This window comes from Bos indicus x Bos taurus, chromosome 22, assembly GCF_003369695.1.
Source record: "Bos indicus x Bos taurus breed Angus x Brahman F1 hybrid chromosome 22, Bos_hybrid_MaternalHap_v2.0, whole genome shotgun sequence".
NCBI lineage: Eukaryota > Metazoa > Chordata > Mammalia > Artiodactyla > Bovidae > Bos > Bos indicus x Bos taurus.
In genome coordinates this window covers 27,845,462-27,857,760 of record NC_040097.1, presented here as the reverse complement: position 1 = coordinate 27,857,760, position 12,299 = coordinate 27,845,462, and positions in this window count along the sequence as shown.

Below are 12,299 nucleotides of genomic sequence, written 5' to 3'. Positions count from 1 at the left end.
TATGCATTATGTGGAAGCAAGGAAGTGGTTTGTGAAATTCTACAGCTAACAGAAGACCACATAAGATTTGCAGGTCCAAGCTACTGACTTTGTATTTTTCGTCATTATCAGTTCTCCTAATATTAGTACTGGAAAACCTGTTTGAAAGTCAATTCTATGCAATAAAAATCCTTTTACCTAATGCATTGCATTAACCTTTAATTTGCATCAAGGTTTGGTACAATACACTGGAGGAAAGCTTAAAATAATATTTAGTTACTTCAACATTTTGTTCCAGGCTTAAGTGGGCATTGGTCCATGAATATTTATTTGTATTAAACCCACTTGTCTAGGTGTGAGCTGCTTTGTAGACTTTATATATCAAACATAGTGTAGAATAAGTATTTTAAGTGTTTTTGGATTTTTGCAAAAACCTTTTGTTCAGTTGCCTCTTTGCAAAGAAAAACACATGCACATCTGTGTCCTTGTGTTAAGATGAGATTGTCTTTAGTTTTGCTTTAAAATGCTGCTTTTATAATACTAATGTAAATTTTCAATTGTCCTTGAGATTAGTGTCTAAATTGCTAACAAGTTTTAAAAACATCCTTTTGCCATGCTTTAGTACCTATCCATGTGTTTCACAAAATAACATATTTATCATCATCAATAGAGATTTCATTAAAAACACACAGGCACCCATCTGTACTGTTCTGGTACTGTATCAAAGGACTTTGGGGAAAAAGAAATTCAACAATATAAGTCTGGGAAGTCTTTTAATAAATAAGTTCCTATCAAGATTTATTTTAACTCCTGAAAGATTTTAGCCTCTTAAATATCTATGAGTGAGTGAGTGAGTGAAGTCACTCAGTCATGTCCGACTCTTTGCGACCCAGTGGACTGTAGCCCGCCAGGCTCCTCTGTCCATGGAATTCTCCAGGCAAGAATACTGGAGTGGGTTGCCATTTCCTTCTCCAGGGGATCTTCCCAACCCAGGGATCGAACCCAGGTCTCCTGCATTGCAGGCAGATGCTTTATCCTCTGAGCCATCAGGGAAGCCTAAATATCTATACTTTCCCCCTAACCTCAGATTATTGAGATATAATTGCCATGTTACATTGTGTTAAGTTTAAGGTGTACAATGTAATGATTTGATAATTAAATATCTAGATTTCCCCCTGTATTTGTAGAAAGTTTTCACTTTATACTTGGTTGATTTCCTAATTTCATTTTCAAAAAAGTATTTGAGTGAAGTCCTTATTCCGCTGTTTTAGGCTGCAGTTAGCATTGTCACACGAGCACTTCCATCAGCTTTAATTGAAGCTGTCAAATTTGCTGCTTTAAATTCCCTTTAATGCTAAAGCACAATATTAACTGTCTATGAGCAAATATCCCACTACAATATGTGAACTACCCAATACTTTCTTATCATACTAAAAAGTGTGAATTAAATTATAATATAATGAGAAACTAGAAGTTCATAGTAATTCCAAATGTGGTGAATCTGCACCAGTGCATAAAAATTTTCAGTGACTGTGAAAAACAGCAGAATGGCTTGAGCCTTGAAGCTTTCTCCCAACAACCAAAAAGGACCCCAAACAAGCAAGCATAGCTAAGCATTTCATCCTGGAAGCAGCTTACTGAATTAATAAGACAAGTCAATTAATGTAATGCTCTGTTGCTTCGGGATAAAACATGAAAATGGAAAAACGTGGAGCTGTTTACCATATTGAGATCAAGCCACCAGGAAGACTCTGAACAAAACAGCCTCTTTTCTCTGAGTCTTAAAGGAGAACTTGGCATGTTTTCTGCTGTGGACTTAAATGTGAATTTCTCCCGAAATTTATCCTCAAAGGACTAACCCCTCAGTGGGACTGCATTTGGAGATAGGGCCTTTATGGAGCAATGAAATTACATGAGGTCCTAAAGGTGGGGACCTGAACCCATAGGATTAACATTCTTTCCCATCACTTCATGGGAAATAGATGGGGAAACAGTGGAAACAGTGTCAGACTTTATTTTTATGGGCTCCAAAATCACTGCAGATGGTGACTGCAGCCATGAAATTAAAAGACGCTTACTCCTTGGAAGGAAAGTTATGACCAACCTAGATAGCATATTCAAAAGCAGAGACATTACTTTGCCAACAAAGGTTCATCTAGTCAAGGCTATGGTTTTTCCTGTGGTCATGCATGGATGTGAGAGTTGGACTGTGAAGAAGGCTGAGTGCCGAAGAATTGATGCTTTTGAACTGTGGTGTTGGAGAAGACTCTTAAGAGTCCCTTGGACTGCAAGGAGATCCAACCAGTCCATTCTGAAGGAGATCAGCCCTGGGATTTCTTTGGAAGGAATGATGCTAAAGCTGAAACTCCAGTACTTTGGCCACCTGATGTGTTGACTCATTGGAAAAGACTCTGATGCTGGGAGGGAGTGGGGGCAGGAGGAGAAGGGGACGACAGAGGATGAGATGGCTGGATGGCATCACTGACTCGATGGATGTGAGTCTCAGTGAACTCTGGGAGTTGGTGATGGACAGGGAGGCCTGGAGTGCTGCGATTCATGGGGTTGCAAAGAGTCGGACACGACTGAGCGACTGATCTAATCTGATCTGAATAAGAGACACCAAAAAGTGCTCTCCCTTCTCCATGTAAGGACACAGTGAGAAGGGGGCCATCTACAAACTAGGAGGTGGGTTATCAACCAGGAACTGAAAAGGCAGCATCATGATCTGGGACTTATAGCTTCCTGAACTGTGAGAAAATAAATCTGTTACTTAAGCCAGTCTGTGGTGTTTTATACTCTGGAGAAGAGACTGTGGTGGAGATCAGCTGACGGTTGACCAAGTGGGTCTCCCCTCCTTCCTGGGCACATCCTGAGATGCATTTCCTAGCCTCTCTTGCAGTCAGGTAGGTTCTGCTGGAATCTCCAATAAACTGGAGTTCTGCTTCATGAAATGTGGGCTGTTGTATTTTCTACCATTTCTAGGACTGCCCTATGCTTGCTCTCTCTTCCCTGCCTGCTGGTGGAAAGCAGAGTTTCAAATAGATGTTTCTATTGTCTCAGAAATGGTAGAGCCTCTCAGGAATTTATAACATTGAGTCCCTGGTTGCTTGATCTATGGATAAAATTTGAGGAGTTTACGGCCTTGGCTAGAAAAATATTACATCCCTATTTTCATGAAACTCTAACTTAAATTTAGTATCTCCTTCTATTATGAATGTAGGCAAATAACTACAATGATTTAAGTACTCCCTATGACTGTCACCTGGATAAATCACAGATTTTTCATATCACTTAGTTATTGCAGATATTTCAAAAGTGTTTTACACTTACTACTGTTTTAAAGTTATTATAGTTGTTGAACCTGTCGCCAGATTTTGTTATTTAATTCTTTAGTAGTGAAGCATATATATTATGTCACATTTTAAAATATTTTGATTATTGAATTTTAATGTATTTTTCTTTAAGTTCTACATATTTTATTTTATGCTTTTGAAAATTATTATCCTGAAAAAGGGTTGATAGACTTCATCAGACTTCCCAAAGTGTCCGAGGCACAAAAAGATTAAGAATCATGATGCCACACGGGGCATATGACATATGGGGAAGATAAACACTTGCTGGGTTAACCCACCGAGATGTTCAAGATGCTATATTTGTTAGTCTTTTCACATCAAAGAGTCTATACTCTCCAAGACAGGGATTGGCAAAGGTTTTCTGTAAAGGGTCAGAGAGTAAATATGCTGGACTTTGCAGTCCACACAGTTAGTGTTGCAGTGATTCAACTCTGCCCTTGCAGTGAAAAGACAACCACAGGCTATATGTAAATGAAGGGGCATGACTGGGCTTCAATAAAACTTTATTTATAGATTGGAATTTCCCCTGGAGAAGGAAATGACAACCCACTCCAGTACTCTTGCCTGGAAATCCCATGGATGGAGGAGCCTAGCAGGCTATAGTCCATGGGTTCGCAAAGAGTCGGACACAAATGAGCGACTTCACTTTCTTTCACTATAGATTGGAATTTGAATTTCTTTTAATTTGGTAGGTCACTAACATTATTCTTTAAGAATTTTTTTCAATAATTTAAATATGTAAAAAGCCATTCCTCCTCTAGGCCGTACAAAAGCCCATAAGGGATTGTAGTTGACTGATCCTTGAAATAAGACATAGGTCAGATGGTACTTTTGGGAAGGATAGGGGAGTGAAATTGTGTTAATTGCTGAGTTTGCTGGATGACTCAATTCCACAATGTAGACCAACATTGGAGACATCCCAGAATGGCAAGCTGAAGGGGTTCTGTATTGTCTGCTCTTTGTAAATCTAGGTTGCCATTTCCTACTACAGGTCATCTTCCTGACCCAGGGATCAAACCTGTATCTCTTGCGCCTCCTGCATTGACAGGCAGATTCTTTAACGCTGAGCCAGCTGGGATGCCCAACTATTCTCCTAACACCACATAAGTCCTTAGTGTTTAGTGATTCTCTACTTTGTGCTTTAGAATGACATGGGGTGATTAAAAAAAAAAATATCGAGGCCGGAGCATCATACTGGATCCATTAAATCAGAATCTCAGGACTCTGACTGCACACTGATGCTCCTACAAAACTCCCTGATGACTCGTGTTCAGTGAGGGAGAGAATACATGGGCATTGACGATGAAGTATGGTGTGTGCCCCACAGTGCAGGGCAGAAACAAAAATCAAGATTTCTCTCTCCAGCCTCTTGGTCTTCACTTTATTTCCTTCCTACTAGGTTGAAAATAGCACACATCATTTAAGTTAAAGAAATATAAAACCTCTCCTCTAATGCACATGGTGTCATCAGGCCTGTGCAGATTCCATATATGAATGACTAGGACGTAGCCTCTTGCCCAGAGTTTGAAAACCGGTGGTTTAAGGAACGGTTTTGTCCACTTGTCTCTTTTCATTTTTTCTGCCTTTCCCCTTGCTTGTTTTCCCTCTCAGCCTCTCTGCCTCCATCTCTCTTTCCTTCTTGCCCTTTAAACACATATTTATTGAGAATCTACTATGTGTCTATTCAACACTTTTCTGGGTGCCCTGAGATTTGTTTGCTTTCCCATTGTCCTAAAAATGTTTAATTATTTTCCATATTTAAATATTCAGATATTCAGAAATAGGGAGATTTCACTGAACCAATAGAGGAGATGGAGCTGCTGGACATTTCCACATGGTGACAGTCAGGTACAGCTGAGTAACAGGGTCCCTTTCCACTGGGAAAGAAAGGTCTTTCTACCTGGCTATGTCTTCATCACTTTCAACCTTTTAATACACACCTACATCTCTTCATGTAGCTGAACAGTGTCAACCTGTAGATACCTGGGCTGTGACCTCCTACCTGAGCCAATTACATAATTTATAACCTGCACATTCCTTCTCATATTTGCAACTAAGTGGCAAATACCCACATGAAAGCAAGATTTCTGTCATCATCTGTATCAGAGGTCTACCAACCATAACTTGTACACCAAATCTAGCCTGTTGCTTGCTTTTGTAAATGATTTTGTAAATAAATTATACAGGGATATTTATGCATTGTCTATTCCTCCTTTCATGTTCTGATGGCAGAAATCAATAACTGCCTGCAAAGTCTAACATAATTATTTTATGGTTCGTTATGGAAAAAATTTTCTTGACCCATGATCTAGGTATTTGATGTAAAAAATGCCTATATCTAGTTATCTGTTAAAACCTGGTTCATTCCATTTTTAGCTTTTCCTTCAGGTATTTCACGTTTGTTGTGGCACCTGCTTTTTCCTATGCAGCCTATTAAGCAACTCTGAGGTCACTGGTAGGAGACAATAGTTTGATCCTCTCATCTGTATGGGAGAAAATATTTGCAAATGAAGCAAATGATACGGGATTAAGCTCCAAAATATACAAACAGCTTATGCAGCTCAATATTAAAACAAAAACAAACACCCAATCAAAAAATGGGCAGAAGATCTAAATAGGCATTTCTTCAAAGAAGACAGATAGCTAAAAAGCACATGAAAAGATGCTCAACAGCACTAATTATTAGAGAAAGGCCAATCAAAACTACAATGAGGTGTCATCTCACATCAGTCAGAATGGCCATCATCCAAAAACCTACAAACAATAAATGCTGGAGAGGGTGTAGAGAAAAGGGAACCCTCTTACACTGTTCATCAGAATGTAATCTGGTACAGCCACTGTGGAGAACAGTATGGAAGTTCCTTTAAAAAAACTAAAACTAGAGCTACGATATGATCCGTCAATTCTACTCTTGGGCACATATCCCGAGAAAACTGTAATTTGAAAAGATACATGCACCCCAGTGTTCACTGAGGCACTATTTACAATAGCCGGGACGTGGAAGCAAGCTAAAAGTTCATCAACAGAGGAATAAAGAAATATCTATTTCTTTATATACACACACACACACACATATATACATACACACACACAATGGAATGTGACTCAGCCATAAAAAAAGAACGAAATAGTGGCATTTGCAGCAAGATGGACGGATCTAGATATTGTCATACTAACTGCAGTCAGACAGAAAAAGTCAAATATCATGCATAACTTACATGTGAAATCTAAAAAAAAGGTACAATTGAATATGTCTACAAAACAGAAATAAGAGTTACAGATGTAAAAAACTTATGGTTAGCAGGGCATAAGGTGAGGGGAGGGATAAATTGGAAGATTGGGATTGACATACACAAACTGCTGTATGTAAAATAGATAACTAATAAGGATATACTGTATAGCACAGGGAACTCTACTCAGTACTCTGTAGTGACCTATATGGGAAAGGAATCTAAAAAAGAGTGGATACATATATATGTATTACTAGCTGATTCACTTTGCTACTTGCCTGAAACTAATACAACGTTGTAAATCAACCATACTTTAATAAAAATTAAACAAACAAAAATGTCAGCACTGGCCTTATGAGGCTTTAAGCAGAGAGCTCAGCCATGTTGTACCTGTACTTCTAACCCATAGAAGTTGACATAATAAATGTATGCTGCTTTGAGCAAAAAAGACCAAACAACTCAAAAAGAGATAGCTTCAATCATAGGCAATGAATGTGGAGAGATGTTACTAGCATCTGTTGTTATTTTTTTCCTGAAATACCTTTGCCCTCCTACTAATTTGTCACAGCTATTTTTTTTCCAGCCAATTTTTCTTTTAAAGAATCATTAAGAGAAACATTTGATTTCATTTTATTATGTAAACGTTACTTTGCCAAGAGAACAAAATCATCGCTTGACTTTACAGCAAATTCCCACTTACTCCCAACCTCATCGAACCATACTGTGGAACATGAACTGTGATGGAGGAAAACAGGTAATGGTTGAAGAGCATCAGACCATTTCAAACACTAGGATTGCAGCTCATCTGCTTGAAACACGGTTAAGATATTATGCTTATTTTATGTCTCTGGTCAGCAGGAAAAAGATCCAGTTTATTGGGTTAGAGCAAAACGCTTGATAGTGTTAAGATACCTATCACGGGGCTTAATCCTCTTCCAGGAAAAACTAGTCTGACCTGAAACAATTTTTTTCTCTAAAGGGTCTTCTTTTATTTCCATCTTCTCCCTACTTCTGCTCAACTAAAAAGGGTTTGTGAAAATACAATTTGCTCTCTATAAAGTGCTTACTCTGCAACACATTCTCAATCTTCCTCCATCCTAGGGAATGGGCTTTTTGATGAACTTCATGGACGGTGGTTCTCATCAAGAGAAAATATAACAGGCTACAATCCACTGTGTTGGTTCACACCAACTCCATCACTCTGATTAGTTTAAAGCAAATCACATCTATAATCAATTGTCATGGATGGGACTTATTTGAATCTTGACTCAAGACTTTACTGAAAAATTGTAAGACAATCAGAAGAGCACAAATATCGCTGACTTGTTCTTTGATATTAATGACATCATTGTTGATTAGTTTTGATAATCATATTGTGACTTTAAACAAATTATCTTTAAAAAAATTCCTTGTTGTATATAGTCTGACATATTTACAGATGAAATGGTATGATATGCTTCAAAATAATCTAAGGTGGGGGCAGTTGGTGATGATGTGGACAAAACAAGAGGGGCTGTGTACTGGTATTTATCAAAGCTGCCTGGTGGGTAAACAGGTTCATTATATTATTTGATCTTCTTTTGCTTATGCTTGAAACTTTCTGTAATAAAAAAAAATTAAAAAAGGAAAAGAGCCCCAGCATGGAACAAAATGAAGCCAGCAATCCTCAAGTATGTTCAGGGGCTTTGACCTTAGAGTTGGCAGTTTGAAGAGCTCACAGGGCAGGGCAAGGTCTCTAAAGATTCACTTTTTAATCAAATGTTTAATTTAGGTTTACAGCTATCAAATCCAAAACCTATAGGACTCCAAAGCCCCCTCTGTAAAATCCGTATGTCTCACATACACATACCTCTCAGATGTCATTGAAATCTGATAAACGTCTCAGAAATTATAAAACCAACATAATGACCACCATTTTCTTATAAATTAAAAGAATCTCCCCAGTAGGCTTTGAGCCTATCTTGAGTTTCTCTAAGAGTGTTTCTGATCTGACCCAAATCTTTATTCTTTGTTCAAGCTGATTTCTTATTCTTTTTAGAAATCAGCTTTAACAAATTTGAAATGCTGAGTGATCAGTTTGAAAACTAGATTCCAGTTTATTCAATGAGATAATGAACTGTATGCTCAGATTATAATATTTGACCAAAAGAGTTTTTTTATTTCCAGTTGTAGAAGTTGCAGTGCTTATGTTAGGAGGCCAAATGTAACAATTGCTGAAAAATACCAGACATGTCACTAATTATACTATGAACTTGAAAAATCCACTATTGTGTTTAGGAAGAGAATGGCTTTTTTTTTTTTTTTTTTTTTAAAGTAAAATGCCTTCTTTTCTCCTCTCTGGGACTAGAGCCAATGTTTAAAGCCAGATAACTATTTCATTAAAATCCCATCCCATGAGTGGCAATGGTTCAAAGAAGACTGTAGAAAGCATTCTCACAGTGATTTCAGTCCATGGCCAGCAGTCTGGGATATTACTTTTGAGAAAGTCTGGGTTGCACCGCCCAGCCCTTCTAACCTACTCTGGGGTGTATTTTATTTTGAAAAAGATTGCAAAGAAAAATGAAGTATTTTGAGAATTTTAGACTCTCTTTGAAACTGTTAAAAGATCTCCTTGTGTGTACCAACACGTGATTTGGGAATTACTTAGATCCTGATTTTAAGCCTTCGGCACTTGGTAGGGGCCAATTCATGAAACGAAAACCTGAAAAAATTCTTTGCTCTCTGTGTGTGTGTGTGTGTGTGTGTGTGTGTGTGTGTGTTTGACACCAGCAGCCTCTGGTGCTTCAACTCTGCCAACAGCTATTCAGATTCATATTTGAAACCACGGTCTGTGCCTGGAGGGTCTCTTAACTGCTGTTTTAAATGCAAAATCAAGTAAGAATAAAAAATATCTTTGAGGAACAGAAAAACTCCCTAAATAGCTGGGAAGCCTTTTTTTTTTAAACCCTCTACCTCAAACCACCATTGAACTACAAAGTTGCTGAGTTCCTTCTTGATGATGAGTTGAGAAACACATCATTATTGAACTGTAAGGGCTGTTGCAAATTCTGAGAAATACCACACATCCTAATAGTATTAATTTAGGAAAAACAAACAAACAAACAGAATCCTGCAATTTATTTAACGGATCACTGGGCGAGAGTATATTCTGCATGGCTGTTTTACAAATCACATGCAATGGGAAGGAGACGCAGGTGAAATCACCAACAAATACAGCTTCAGTAGTCCTTGAAGTAGTCTCTAAGTGATGGTGGATGTGTGCAGAGTCACTTCAGTCATGTTTGATTCTTTGTGACCCTATGAACTATAGCCCACCAGGCTCTTCTATCCACGGGGTTCTCCGGGCAAGAATACTGGAGTGGGTTGCCATACCCTCCTCCAGGGGATCTTCCCAACCCAGGGGTTGAACCTGGGTGTCTTACATCTCTTGCCTTGGCAGGCGGGTTCTTTACCACTAGGGCCACCTGGGAAGCCCTAAGTAATGGTAAGTGGTGACTAACTGTCAGTTTGGAAATCGAGAAAGTCATGGTGCAAAATATTTATATGGTTTGATTATTTTTGCATTTGATTATTTTTGGTTTGATTATTGTTACAACTGCAGCTCTCAACAAGGGCAGTATCTTATCCTCAAGGATCATGTGGGCATTTGTGCAGTGATTTCTTGGCTGTTACAGTGGTTGTGGGCTGCTATTACTGTGTGGTGGGCAAGGAGGAGAAAGGCTGTACGCCCTGAAGTGCATGAGATACTCCTGCTCAAGGGAGAATTACTGTCTTATTGACTTAATAATGTCACACTGAAGATTAATGTACGTAAGAAAATCCATTTATGATGTTTTGAGCCCAGAACTGAGCTCAGATACAAAAAATAATATCTTTGTATTTTTTTCCCTTAAAAAATTGAGGCATAATTAGCATTTCATACAATTCACCACTTTAAAACTGTTTACATGTCAATGGTTTTTAGTTGTGCAACCATCACCAATATCTAATTTCAGACTGTTTTCATCTGCCTCAAACAACCAATTAGCAGTCACTTTCCCATTCCCCCTTCTATCCCCTGGAAATGAATCTACTTCTGTAAGCAGCTCCTTGGTCCCTTTTTCTGTTTGCTCATCCTTGTTTTGCTTAGACCTTAAACATAAAGATGAGTTCATTAGGCAACATTTAACTCTGCTCCCGATTTCTGCTTTTCTAAATAAATACAACCCCTTACCTGATTTGTTGATTCCCTGCCTGGATTAAAAGGAATAAGAATGAAGAATTAAGTAGTTAAAGAATGACTGACTCTCTACCCCTAGGTTCCCCTTAGTAAATCTGCAGGTAGACTCTGCGGGCACAGGTGGATGGCAAGAGAACATTCAATTACAGGTGGACCATGTGAGCAAGACAACATCCAAGTAAGACTGGGGTAAGTCAACAGGCCTGCGTGCAATGGAAAAATGATGAAGACTCTGACTTCCTGCTTAATAATTAACTGTTTCCCCCTTTTCCCTTTAAAAATCGTCACTAGGGTTGGGCAGTATCTTCAGAGTTGCTGGATTTTTCTGAACATAGCATGTTTCTTCTCTACTGAAGCTTGCTTCTCAATTTACTGTCTGTTGAGTGGTGAGCAGCCAAATATGTGTTCAGTTACACTTTTTGTGTCTATGTGCATGCTCTGTTGTGTCCGGCTGTTTGTGACCACCAGAGCTCCTCTGTCCATGTAATTTTCCAGGCAAGAATACTGTCAATGTATGGCAAAACCACTACAATATTGTAAAGTAATTAGCCTCCAATTAAAATAAATAAATTAATAAAAAGAAAAGACCCTGATGCTGGGAAAAACTCAAGGCGGGAAAAGAAGGGGACAACAGAGGATGAGATGGCTGGATGGCATCACTGACTCCATGGACATAAGTTTGAGTAAACTCTGGGAGTTGGTGATGGACACAGAGGCCTGGCATGCTGCAATCCATGGGGTCACAAAGAGTCAGACATGACTGAGTGACTGAACTGAACTGATGTGGAATCTAGAAAAATGGCACAGACGAATCTATTTGCAAAGCAGAAACAGAGACACAGACATACAGAACAAATATATGGACATCAAGGGATAAGGAGGGGATAAACTGGGAGATTGGGACTGACATATATACACTACTGTGTATAAGGTAGGTAAGGTAGGTAACTAATGAGAACCTGCTGCATAGCACACGGGGAAGAAATAAGGCATAATGTGTAGGACATATATTAAGCTAACCTTAAAAATTCATTCTGGTCCCATCACTTCATGGGAAATACATGGGGAAACAGTGGAAACAGTGTCAGACTTTATTTGGGGGGACTCCAAAATCATGGCAGATGGTGACTGCAGCCATGAAATTAAAAGATGCTTACTCCTTGGAAGGAAAGCTATGACCAACCTAGATAGCATATTCAAAAGCAGAGATGTTACTTTGCCAACAAAGGTCCATCTAGTCAAGGCTGTGGTTTTTCCAGTAGTCATGTATGAATGTGAGAGTTGGACTGTGAAGAAAGCTGAGCGCCAAAGAATTGATGCTTTTGAACTGTGGTGTTGGAGAAGACTCTTGAGAGTCCCTTGGACTGCAAGGAGATCCAACCAGTCCATTCTGAAGGAGATCAGCCCTGGGATTTCCTTGGAAGGAATGATGCTAAAGCTGAAACTCCAGTACTTTGGCTACCTCATGTGAAGAGTTGACTCATTGGAAAAGACTCTGATGCTGGGAGGGATTGGGCA